Source organism: Neovison vison, unplaced genomic scaffold (genome assembly GCF_020171115.1).
Source record: "Neovison vison isolate M4711 unplaced genomic scaffold, ASM_NN_V1 Scaffold_165, whole genome shotgun sequence".
Taxonomy (NCBI): domain Eukaryota; kingdom Metazoa; phylum Chordata; class Mammalia; order Carnivora; family Mustelidae; genus Neogale; species Neogale vison.
This window is the reverse complement of record NW_025334954.1, coordinates 1-10,000: the sequence shown is the minus strand read 5'-3', so window position 1 is coordinate 10,000 and position 10,000 is coordinate 1.

The following is a 10,000-nucleotide window of genomic DNA, read 5'->3' as shown; positions in this document are numbered from 1 at the left end:
CGGCACCGGGTCGGCAGGCAGACGGGGGGAGGGGGGGAGGCCGCGAGACAAAGGCTCCGGCGGCAAAGGGCTTAGGCGCCAGAAACCGGAGCAGCCACGGGGGGAGAGGACCGCGGGCCACCGCGAGGGAGCACAAGAGCCCCTCAAAAGGCGCCTTCCAAGGCCCAAGGTCGGCCACCGGGGCACACGGGGTCCCACCGCCCAAGGCCTCCAGCACAAGGGCGGTCCCATGGCACCCGAGGACACCGACCCGGCCCCTGGCGGACCCTGGCCACCTCGCGGGGCTCGGGACCCCGGCCACCACGCCACAGTCACGACCGACCCCCAACAGGACACTCTCCCCCACGCACACGACAACATCCCTCCGTGCCCCGCTCGACTGGACCCGCGCGGCCTCTCCTCCTCACCGGGGGCTGAGGCTCCTTCGCCCGGGGACGACCCCTCCCAAGAGCCCCTAGAGGCCAGGGAGGGGACAACGCCCAACAGCGACGAGGCCGGTTTCAGCCCCGAGGGAGCGGATCGAGGTCACCGCGCGCCTTCAGCCGTCCAGGCAAGCCAGGGACAAGATGGGGGGGGGAGGTCAGCGGCGACAGGGGGAGGGTGCCCAGCGGGCGACGGCCGACCAGCGCGTGCGGAGCGGTTCCGGGGGGAAGGGCGCACCAACGAAGGCACGAGCCGGGCCGCCAGGTAAACGTGCACGGGATCCCACCGCCACCAGCACGAGAGCGGTCCCGCGACGCCCGGGGACGCCGGCCAGCCTCAGCACCCTTGGCGCGCCTCCTCCCCCCCGCGAACCGGGCCCCACACCGCTGGGGCCCGCCCACCCCCACGGGACCCCCGCCGCAGGGGCCCGTTTTAAACCTCCGCCCGTCTGCCTAGTCCATCCCGGAACCACGACCCGGGGGGAAGCGCCCCCCAGGCGAGAGCGGCCCGACCCGTGCCCAGACGTCACCGCCGGCGGCCACTCGGCACGGGAGCGGGCAGCAGACGCAGCCGCTCGCACGGCAACAGGGCAGGAGACGCACGGCCGCGGGGGAGTGGCCACGCACGCACGCACGCACTCGCACGCACACGGGAGCCCCACGTGCCAGACGCCAGCCAGGCCCGGCGGGATCCTCCCCCGACTCGGAGGGGGGAGGCGCAGGCCGCGGTAGGCAAGAGAGCGACGCTCGGCCCCACCGCGGGGCCGGCAGACCCCTCGCAGAGAGGGGGCTCTGCCCAACACGCAACGGTAGTCACCCCGCATCGGTGGCCACTACGCGCAGAGGAGGGGCGGCAGCTGGGGGGTTCCGGTACCCCAAGGCACCCTCTCGGATCGCTAGAGAAGGCTTTCTCACCGAGGGCGCATCGCCCCCACCCGTTCGTCCCCCCGACCGAGCCCCGCGAAACGGCGTCCCAAAGGCCTCCAAGGGCCTGGGGGCAGGGGTGGGTCTGCGGTAAGGGATAGGCACAGGGCAATCCTGAGCGCTCGCGGCCAGAGCCCGACAAGGGGACCGCCTTTGCCTCTCCACGCAGGCCATGCTCCCATCACCGCCCAGAAGGAACCTCGTGCCTCCACCGGGGCCACGAGAGGAGCGGAGACGGGCACAGCATGCTGGGCAAAAATAGCAGCAGCCCTCGGGTGGCCAAGCGCCACAGCGCTGGCTCGGCCCGGCACGGTCACTCACACGCCCCGCCAAGTCCTCTCCACACACACCCCTGGCACGACGCGCACCAGGGGACGAGGAGGCGCCCGCACCCACACAGAGGGGGGGCGGGTTGGGCCTCCCTTACCGGCTCCACCACCTGCTCTTCGGACACACCACCGACAGCGGCAACCCGAGGGGGTCGCTGGGAACGGGAAACGACGCCACCACTCGGCCTCAGGCACCTGAGACAACCTGGAGCGCTCCAGGGGCACCACAGAGGGCCAGGCGCCACGCACTCAGCACGCCCAGGCGGTGAGCAGCGCGGCATGGGGACAGCCCTCCCCACCACAGGGAGGGCCGCTCACCCCACAGGAAGCCAGGAGTGGCATGCGAGAGTGTCCGCTGCGTCAGAAGGCCCCACACCCACAGGCGCCCTGAGGCGGGAACCGTGGGAAAGTGGAGTCGGGCCGGAGCCCACACCCCCCCGGCACCCTTTCCCCCTACACCACCCACGACAGCGGGTGGCAGAAGAGGAGGAGCGGGGGACCCGCGGGCAGAGCGAGAAGCACGGTCCCATTCGCCATGAATGTCCGTCCCTCGTCTGACGCGGCTTAGGCCCGGCCCGGGAGAACGCGACATCACCACATCGATCAGCAAAAAAAACGTGCCCAAGGAGGCCCCAGAGGGGGGAAACACCCGGCGAGGACATCAACCAGAAGGACCTGCTTTTGAGCCTCGCCGGCACCCCTCGAGCCCAGGGCAAGGACAGCCGGGCAACCCAGGGAGAATGCCTGACACGCGGCACAGAGCCTTGTGGAACGGAACAGGGGTTGCCACAGCCACAGCCGGGTGCCCGCAGCGCAGAGTGCACGGGGTAAAGGACCCACGCCACCTGCCCACGCAGCCCTCGGGTGCTGGAGACCAGAGATGGCACCACAGCCCAGGCCACCTGGGGGTAAGCAAGAGCCGGCAGCGCACAGGCCCACGCAGACGGCTCAAACAAGCGAGGGCCGAACCGGATTTGGCACCACAGCCAAGCCCGGAGCCCCGCACGCACCCAGAGGCCCACAGCTCTAAGGCAAGTCACTCAAACAGCGTGTCAGCACCTACCTGGCAAAAAAAAGTGCTCCTTTCAGGGGACAAAATACCCACGCCATCAGGCGGGGCCTAGCCACAGGTCACCGGGACCTCGTGGGACCATGGCCCGGCCACTGGCCCCAAACACCACTCCATTGCCCTACACACACACACACACACACACACACACACACACACACACACACACACAAGGGGGGGGCCGCACCACGGAACCCCTAGGGCCATCTGGTCGACCCCCGGGAGCGTGGGGAAGGGTGTAGCCGGGACCGATAGCTGACGCGAGGCGGGGTGGAGCGGTGTGGGCTGGGCCAGCCAGGGCCGGCCGGGAGCGGCCAGGGCCGGCCAGGGCCCGGCCGGTTGCGGCCAGGGCCGGCCGGCATCAGCCGGGGCCGGGCGGGAGCGGCCGGGGCCGGGCGGGAGCGGCCGGGGCTGGCCAGGGCCGGCAAGGGCCCGGCAGGGATCGGCCGGGGCCGGCCGTGATCGGCCAGGGTCGGCCGGGGCCAGCCGGCATCGGCCGGGGCCGGCCGGGAGCGGCCGGGAGCGGCCGTGGCCGGCCAGGGCCCGGCCGGGAGCGGCCGGGGCCAGGCGGGAGCGGCCAGGGTCGGCCGGGGCCGGCCGGGAGCGGCCCGGAGGGGCCGGGGCCCAGCCGGGAGCGGCCGTGGCCAGGCGGGAGCGGCCAGGGCCGGCCAGGGATCGGCCGGGGCCGGTCTGGAGCGGCCGGGGCCGGCCGGGATCGGCCAGGGTCGGCCGGGGCCGGCCGGGGCCGGCCGGGAGCGGCCCGGATGGGCCGGGGCCGGCCGGGAGCAGCCGGGAGCGGCCGGGGCCAGGCGGGGCGGCCAGGGCCCGGCCGGGAGCGGCCGGGGCCAGGCGGGAGCGGCCAGGGCCGGCCAGGGCCCGGCAGGGATCGGCCGGGGCCGGCCGGGATCGGCCAGGGTCGGCCGTGGCCAGCCGGCATCGGCCGGGGCCGGCCGGGAGCGGCCGGGGCCAGGCGGGAGCGGCCAGGGCCGGCCAGGGTCCGGCAGGGATCGGCCGGGGCCGGTCTGGAGCGGCCGGGGCTGGCCGGGATCGGCCAGGGTCGGCCGTGGCCAGCCAGCATCGGCCGGGGCCGGCCGGGAGCAGCCAGGGCCGGCCGGTATCGGCCGGGGCCGGCCGGGGCCGGCCAGGGCCCGACCGGGATCGGCCGGGGCCGGGCGGGAGCGGCCGGGAGCGGCCGGGGCCCGACCGGGATCGGCCGGGGCCGGGCGGGAGCGGCCGGGAGCGGCCGGGGCCTGGCGGGAGCGGCCGGGGCCGGCCGGGGCCGGCCAGGGCCGGCCAGGGCCCGGCAGGGATCGGCCGTGGCCCGTCTGGAGCGGCCGGGAGCGGCCGGGGTCGGCCGGGGCCGGCCAGGGCCCGCCGCGGATCAGCCAGGGTGGCTCCTCCCCTGGTCCGCCTGTTGTCCCCAGGTCGGGACTTAGAAAAATCAAGTTGTGAGGGTGGGGGGGGACCTGGCGGCGCTCGCCTCCTCCTCTCTCTCCCCACCGGCCCCGGCCCTCAGGACCGCCCCTGGACCGCCCCAGGACTGTCACTGACTCCCGGCTGGGACTGGGAGAGGAGGCGAGGCGCCCCCGCACCCCCAGATGGCCCGACCTCCACGGAGGTCGCGGCCGGTGCCTCCCCTCGCGGCGCCGCCTGGTCTGATCCCATCCGGTCCGTTCCGGTCCGATCCGGTCCCCACCTACGCAGAGGGCCTCGGAAAACTTGGTGAGAAAATCGGGGGCGACGACCAGGACCCCACGCGAGCCCGCGGACGGAACCCTCGCGCCATCCACGGACTTCCCCGCGAGGCTCATGCCGGTCCCCAGCCGCCCGGGTGTGACACGGAATACGTGGCCTGACGACCGGCCAGAGCCACAGGCCGAACGGCTTCCTCGTGCCGCACGTGCACACTCTCTCCCGTTCTCCCAGAGGCGGAGGAGGGGGCACCGGCGGGGTGCTGGTCCACCCCTCCAGGCAGCCCCCAACACCCCTAACAGGAGAGCGAGGAGGAGAAAGAGGACAAAGCGACAGCGCCACGGGTTTCCCAAAAAAACTAAGGGTTCAATCTTCCACGAGCCAATCGCGCCCTGACACCCCAGAGAAAACGGGAGGCTCCCTCTAGTGTCGCCGGCTTCCCGGAACTGCAGCTCGGGGACCGCCACCAAATGCCATCCCTTGCCGATATCGCCCACGCTCCGGCGGGGAGACGCTATATAAAAGCGGCCGCCAGGTGGCGGCAGGCAACCGCCGCGAAAGACACCGAGGCAGACCCCCCGAGCGCAGGGCCGTGAAGTCGCGTGGCCGGCCACCAGACCGCCCAATCTCGTGTCCCAGCCCACTTCGGAAGGGCGGGTGTCAGCCTCGGGAGCTCCCGGCGGGCACGGCGTGACTCCAGCAGCCCAGGGGAGACTTGGGAAACGCGCCCGGGCCGCTGCCGCTGGAAGAGGGGGGGCCCCGACTGCCCACGACACACACACACACACACACACACACACACACACACACGCACACACACGCACACACGCACACACGCACACACACACACCCAGGATGAAAACTGTTCCCTGTCAAGCATCAACCCTGAGCACTCACTATAAAAGTAAATGAGGAAACGCAGACAAGAGAGAAATCAAGCAAATAATGTGACTCTGAAGGCTGGACACCTATTGAGTCGAGAGAATTGACCAAACACCAGAAACTGCAAAAGAAGGTTTTCCTTCCAAGTCAGTTCCTCCGTAGTTAGCTACACAACGTTCTTTCACCAGTATTTCCCCCAAGAGTGCGACGATCCAAATAAGGTTTCCCAGTGCAAAGTTCATGGGCGCAGACTTCACACCTGTGATTCAAGTACACGTCTTTCAGGGCACCTAGCTGGCTGGCTCGGTCCAGAGGATCCCCGAGGAAGGCGACTCTTGATCTGTGGGGGTCCTGAATTCCAGGGCCACACTGGGTGGGTGTACAGAGCTGACAGGCCAAAGACATTTGAACCGCTATGTCGATTTCAAACACAACATAGGAAACCAAAACAAAAATCAGAAATAAAGTCACCCCTGGTCGAATGCTTTTTTTTTTTTTTTTTTTTTGGTAGAGGCCACGGGAACCCTGTGATGTTGGCAGACAAAGAGACATGGTCAGTCCATCAATGAATCGATGGAACGGAACAGATACCCAAACAGATATGCCCAAGCCCAACAAAGGTTTCACCTGAGATGCCTAAATTATAACCATAACCGCTATTTCTGCTTCTGCACCCTCGCTTGCTAACCCATGAGGAGATGGAAAATTACCAGCAAACTTTCTATAGGCACTCTGTAACCACACAACCCCCGCCCAGAATTGAACCTGGCAGAGTGGCCGCTCCCGGACCCCCACCCGGCTCTGGGCCGAGAGAGAACAGTCATCTGGCACCAGAGAAACCCCCACCCAGAACTGGACGTGACAAAATGACTGCTCCCGGACCCCCCACCCAGCTCTGGGTGCAAGAGAGAGCAACCATCTGGCACCCCGCAGCTTGACAGGGAGACCCCGGCCAATCCAGAGGTGACACATACCCTAGCGGTGCCGACCAAGCAGTTTGAAGAATGACAGCCCTTTGACCTAACCAATAATCTGTTCCCAGCCTTTTCCCGCTCTGTAGCGCGCCAGTCATATTAGAGAGTTGCTGTTTGATTTTCCCGCGGTACGTAGTGATTTGTTAGGAGATACTATGATGTATGCTAAGTCCCTGCCTCCCCAAAAATAGTGCATAAAAAGTGCCGTGACCCATGGGGCGCCTGTGTGGCTCAGTGGGTTAAGCCTCTGCCTTCAGCTCAGGTCATGATCTCAGGTTCCTGGGATCGAGCCCCGCATCGGGCTCTCTGCTCAGCAGGGAGCCTGCTCCCCGCCCCCCCCCACCCGCGCCCCCGCCTGCCTCTCTGCCTACTTGTGATCTCTCTCTCTCTCTCTCTCTCTCTCTCTCCCTCCCTCTCTGTCAAATAAAGACATAAAATCTTAAAAAAAAAAAAAAAAAAAAAAAAAAAAAGTGCCGTGATCCTGAGCTCAGGACCTCTTAGCGTCACCGGCAACGAGGGCGCAGAGGTCCGGGTTTGAACTCGTAATAAACGACCCTTGCTGTTTGGCTTTGACTCTGGACTCTGGTGGTCGTCTTTGGGGGGTCTCGGAATTTGGGCATAACACACCGATGCGCAAAGGCCATTCAAAGGAGGAAACATGGCCCACCTCCCCACGAAATCAGAGGATAGTCAGTCCAGTCATCAGACATCCACAGGCCCAACACGCAGGCAAGAAGGCAGACAAAGAAACAAGAAAACTGGGGGGCACCTGAGTGGCTCAATGGGTTAAAAAGCCTCTGCCTTCGGCTCAGGTCATGATCCCAGGGTCCTGGGATCGAGCCCCGCATCGGGCTCTCTGCGCAGCGGCAAGCCTGCTTCCCCCCTCTCACTCTGACTGCCTCTCTGCCTACTTGTGATCTCTCTCTGTCAAATAAATAAATAAAATCTTAAAAAAAAAAAAAAAGAAAAAGAAAAAGAAACAAGAAAACTGGGGCGCCTGAGCGGCTCAGTCAGCGAAATGTCTCTGCCTTCAGCTCAGGTCATGATCTCCGGGTCCTGGGATTGAGCCCCGCATCCATCGGGGCTCCCTACTCAGCAGAGACTCTGCTTCTCGCCCTCCCGCTCTCTGACCCTCCTTCTGGATCCTTCGCTCCTTCGCCCGCCCTCCCTCCCTCCTTCCCTCCCTCCCTCCCACCACCACCAAAATTCTTTTTGAAGGAGAAAAAAAGGAAGAAGAAAGCTTCTATCCAAACAGCCAGACCTCACCCCTCCTACCAATGTGAACTCCAAACGGATCCCACACTTCCATGGGAAACAGAACACTGGAACACACGTGTGTGTGTGTGTGTGTGTGTGTGTGTGTGTGTCTGTCTGTCTGTCTGTCTGTCTGTGTGTCTGTGTGTCTGTGTCTGGGTGCCTGTGTGTGTCTGTGTCTGTGTGCATGCGCGCGTGTTGGGGGGGTGATTCTAGGGGGAGAGCTGGGGATCTAGGGCCAGGCAAAGAGGGTTTAAGACTGGACACCAAAGGCGCGATCCGTAAAAAATAAATAAATAAATAAACGGAGGGGTTGGAAGTCCCCAAAATTAAAAACCTAGGCTCTGTGAAACACCCTCTGAAGAGGACCCAAGAGCAAAGGACACACAGAGGCCTGGGGGATCAGCCGGGAGTGGGAGGTGGGGTGGTGGAGGGTGTTGCTCAGAGAGAAACAAAATGAGGAAACGCTCGCTCCCGGAGGTTGGATCTGGGTCACTAGGGGAATCTGGGTACAATCCATTCAGATGGGAAGTCTGCCACACGGCCCAAGGCAAGGAAGAAAACCAAGATTTTTAGGGTCAGGTCCCTTTGAGCAGGTCATGTCTAATACAAGGCCCCCGACTCAGAAAACCAGCGAGGCAGTTTAATGTCTACTTCCAAATGGACATGGAGTCTGGGTTTGAGAGGCAGGGAGTCCATCCCTGATCATCCCAGAGGCGATTAAAAAATACAGAAGAACCATTAGCAACGACAAACTCTGCAGGGCCCAGGGTCGAACGGCAGAGAACCTTCCGATTTTCTTTTTTCTTTTCTTTTCTTTTTTTCTTTTTTTAAAGATTTTATTTATTTATCAGAGAGAGGGGAGGGGGTAGAGAGCGAGCACAGGCAGACAGAATGGCAGGCAGAGGCAGAGGGAGAAGCAGGCTCCCGGCTGAGCAAGGAGCCCGATGTGGGACTCGATCCCAGGACGCTGGGATCATGACCTGAGCCAAAGGCAGCTGCTTAACCAACTGAGCCACCCAGGCGTCCCCCGATTTTCTTTTTAACACCCAGGCCAAGGAGCCTATGCGCAGGCACACTGCCGCTGTGGAGGAGCCTCGGGAATGGCCGGAAAGAAAGGAGCCAGCAATGGCAGGACCAGGGATGGGGAGAGGGATTCCCGCGGAACAAGGACCCGTGAGCCACTTGAGTCTGGGTAGACTGCCCTGAAGGAAACCAGAACATGTCACCCCTGAAAGGTGCCCACTGTGGCACGTCGGTTATCTCAAATTCAACTCCTTGAAGACACAGCACCAACAAGAAGGATATGCCGACCCTTCTGGTCTTCATGAGACCAAGAGAGCCAACTCCCATGTGATAGGTACCTTCCCTGGAACCAGGAAGCAGAAAGGCATCCTCCATCACCAGAGACAGGAGAGGGGAACCGGAGAATTAGGGTCTGAACCGTCCACATCGATAAAACTTCTTCAACCAGACCCACCCCCACCCCCACCCCCGTCTTCCCGGGGCTGTCTTTTCCAAGCGGCTACCTGCCCCTTGACCAAACCCCTTTTTTCTCATCCGTTCTTCACGAGTGGATCGAGTCCCTGTCTTGTCTGTCTGTCTGTCTGTCTGTCTTTCTTTCTTTCATTCTTTTTTCTTTTAAGATTTTACTTTATTTACTTATTTGAGAGACCGAGATCACAAGTAGGCAGAGAGGGGGGCTGGGGGGGGGGGAAGCAAGCTCCCGGTCGAGCAGAGAGCCTGACGCAGGGCTCGATCCCAGGACCCGGAGATCACGAGATCATGACCTGGAAGGCGGAGGCCCAACCCGCCCAGCCACCCAGGCACCCCTCGAGTCCCTGTCTTTAGGTCCTTGTGAAGGCGCCCCTGTGCTGGCAAACACCTGTCCACAGTTGGATGCCCTTCTCTAGGGAAGCTCTTCTGTCGGATACCATCCTAGGCCCAGCCACAGACCCTAAGCAGGTAGAGAAGAATGTGTGTCCACCACCACTACCAAACACCACCACCACCACCACCCCACCACCACCACAACCACCACCAGCAGCCCCACCCCCACCCCCACCCCCACCCCAGTGGCAAGAATGTCCACCTGGAACGTCACTCAGACCAGATGTAGAGAGCGAAGGCAAGAGAAATGAGGCAACAGCAAGGTCTCCTGACCACTTGTAACCCGCTGATGAATCCCTGACACACATACAGGGTGCAACACCCCTACAACTCCCTCAAGGATTTTGTTCAATGTTTTACCCGCGAGGATTTGCTCTAGTCCGTGTCACTTCACTCCGATAGCCACAAATGCCCACGAGATGCTAACATCCCTCTTCCAACACGTGGCCCACAGACACACATCTAAAGACACACGCTTTGCTAAAACAAAAGGGACTTACCTCACCTTGACAGGACGTAGCCCTGCAAGGTCTCAGAGACCTTGCTCGCAGCATACACACATTC